Here is a 3,290-nt window from a genome sequence, read left to right on the forward strand (position 1 = left end):
TGAGAGTTGGACTATAAAGAATGCTGAGCACCGAAGAACTGATGCTTTTGAACTGTGATGTTGGAGAAGACTCTTGGAGAAGACTCTTGAAGAGTCTGGGTAGACTCTTGAGATTTGGATCAAGGAGATCCAACCAGTCCATCCTAAAGGAAATCAGTCCTGAATATCCATTGGAAGGACTGATGCTGAAGCTGAAATTCCAACACTTTAGCCACCTGATGCGAATAAGTGACTTATTAGAAAAGATCCTGATGCTGGGAAAGATTGAAGGCAGGAGGAGAAGGGGACAACAGAGGATGAGATGGTTGTATGGCATCACCAACTTAATGGACATGAGTTTGAGTAAACTGTGGGAGTTGGTGACGGACAGGGAGGCCTAGCATGCTGCAGTCCATGGGATTGTAAGAGTTGGACACGACTAAATGACTGAACTGAACTTAAGTTTGAGATAAGTTAGGAAGCAGAGCCAGATTTGGAAGTTTATGTGTTCTCCAATATAAGAGACTCTGAATGTTTGATCTTATTTCAACTATTTAGAAGTGGTTCCAGTGTCTGGATAGGTTTCTGTATGATTGAGGACGTTTATGGTACAAGTGAGCTTCCCAGGTTATGCTAGTGGTAAAGAACCTGCCTGCCAGTGCAGGAGACATAAGAGACATGGGTTCAATCTCTGGGTCAAAAAGATCCCCTGGAGAAGAGCATGGCAACCCACTCCAGTAGTCTTGCCTGGAGAATCCCCATGGACAGAGGAGACTGGTGGGCTACAGTCCATGGGGTTATAGAGACCTGCACACAACTGGAGTGACTTAGCATGCATGCATGGCACAAGTAACAGAGAATCAGATCAACAGTGATTTCAACCATAAGAACATTTAGTGGTCTCTAAAGGGGAAATCCTGAGGAAGTTGATGGTAGGATTAATTCAACAGAACAAATGTCAGGGCACTGGGAAGGCACCTCTGGAATTCTTTTTTGTCCTTCCCTTGTGGTCACTAGGTGACTGAAATAGCTGTAAGCAGCATGTCCTTATATGAGAATATTCAAAGCAGAAAGGAACACATGGAAACAAAAGTCTGGATTTTGCTGAAGCTAAAATATGCCCAGTACCAGGAGATGAATCATGATAGATTTAAGCTTGCTGGGAGATTCTAGAGGAGGAAAATCTTTTCTTGAAGCTCCCAGCAGACTCTCTTGTGTATTCTATTAGTCAGAATTGCATCATATGTCCCCAGCTAGTCCATTCACTGGGAAAGGGGAACTGGATTGCTGTAACTGGCTTAAACCTATTGTAATTTATTTCCTGGGCCTAGGAAAATTTTAGCGAACAAAATATATTAGAAAGAAGTCAAGTAATTGACTATGGGATTTAAAAAAAAAATTATCTGCCACAGCCCCAAAGCTGAATCTGATATCGAACATGCTTTGCAACAAAATCTAGTAGATGGTATTTTTGTGGTTCCTTCTCCTTTTTCCTCTCCTCCTTCTTCCTTTTCTCTTTTGCTTTTATATTCATACATACACATAACAATGATAAACACATCACCCCTAAACATATCCAAAACTTGTATTTAAATAAGTCTGCTGGGCTCCCTTTCCATATGCCTTTGTATGTCAGGTAGTATTCACATTTTATGAAATTGCCCAATTAAAGTCTTCTGTCATTCAGAAATTTCAACCTCAGGTCCTTGAAAATGAAAGGCATTGAGTAGTTATACCAACTTCTAATCAACCATGAATCAAATGCAGACAAAGTTATTCTTCCTGTCTATGGAACCCCAATCTTCATTTCATCCCCATCAAATATTAGGTCAGCAGCTAACAAAACATTGTGACTTAATATTTTTACCACTGAGAAAGCAGTGTGATTTAGGTTTACTGTGGTATCAAACTACAAAAGAAGTCACATTTAATCATATTTTAAGACATCTGACTATAAATCTGGCTATAAATTACTTTTTTCTTCCTAAAGAGCTTGTTCCCCAAGAGTCTAAATGTTCAGACACAATCAGTGTAAATAAACAACCAGAATCAACATAGAGAGGTTTAGACAAAATGCTTTTCTTCTATTGGAGGGCTGAAGAAGGCTGAAACACTAGAGTGTGTATTATAACCTCGTATTTTATTCATGATGCAGCCTCAGCTCAAACTTCTGAGACAGGTGGAGTTACTCTACTTTCTATACCATAGCCTCATTTACTCAAGTTGTGAATGTGGATTCCTATAACATTTCTGGCCTTTTTCAATGCAGGCTTTGTTTTGGTGATAGGATAATGAGATATTTTCCTCTTTAAGATAGGAAAACTTTACCATTCACACCGATTTCTGTATTAACTTGCAAGACAAAATTTTCTGTGAGTGCTGGAACACTAAATTTAGCTTAACACATATTTTTAAATCTATTGAGCCAGATTTTTTTTCTTTGGTTTAATTGCAGATCCTTACACAACTGTCTCTTTTATTTTAGAGTAATAATTTTGATATTTAAATCATACAATATTAGAATACAGATAACCTAGTTCATTTCCCTCATTTTTCAGATGAGAAAAAATATTCTGAGGCTAAAGGAGGTTAAATGACTTGCCTGCTATCACACAGTTAATTAGTAGCAGAGTTAGTGAACCAGCTTATCTGACTTCTAAGTCCATAATTTTTATGCCATATGTGATGCCTCACGAACAGTAGCTTTTTCTGCTGTATTAAAGTAGTGGTATTAATAAATACATTGGCATCACATAACTGTGTTAAGATCTTGCTTTCCCTAGCCCTGATTAGATACAGGGAGTAAATCCATCTAGTCAAGCCCTCAGCCAGCCCAGAGAAAGAGAGAATACACAGCATAATTATGAATATGGAGACTGGAATAAAACCAGAGCAGGTTTTGAATTCTGGCTCTGCAAACTACTTACTGCAAATAAGAGAAAGTTACACCTGGGTCTCTCTTTCCTTGTCTGTAAAATGGGAATAAAATTCTCTTCATTGGATTGTTGCTTGAAAAAGTAAATACACATAGAATATTTAGAGTCTGGGAAGTTCCCAATAAATGCTAATTCATGACTTTTTACCTCATTTGCTGAGCCAAACATAATTAGAACAGCAGGTTCTGCTCTGGTTAGGGTTCAATAGCATGACCGGTAAGTCTGGTCTAGAATCAGTTTTGCTGGCAAAGAAGTAATAAGGAATGTTTAAAACTTGTTTTTCTTTTCTTTTTTCTTTTTAATTATTTTGTCTTAAATGTAATATTGGCTCTTTTCTTCTCTTATACTTTTCCTCTTTTTAAAAATTGGAAACAA

This window comes from Budorcas taxicolor, chromosome X (assembly GCF_023091745.1).
Source record: "Budorcas taxicolor isolate Tak-1 chromosome X, Takin1.1, whole genome shotgun sequence".
NCBI classification, from domain to species: domain Eukaryota; kingdom Metazoa; phylum Chordata; class Mammalia; order Artiodactyla; family Bovidae; genus Budorcas; species Budorcas taxicolor.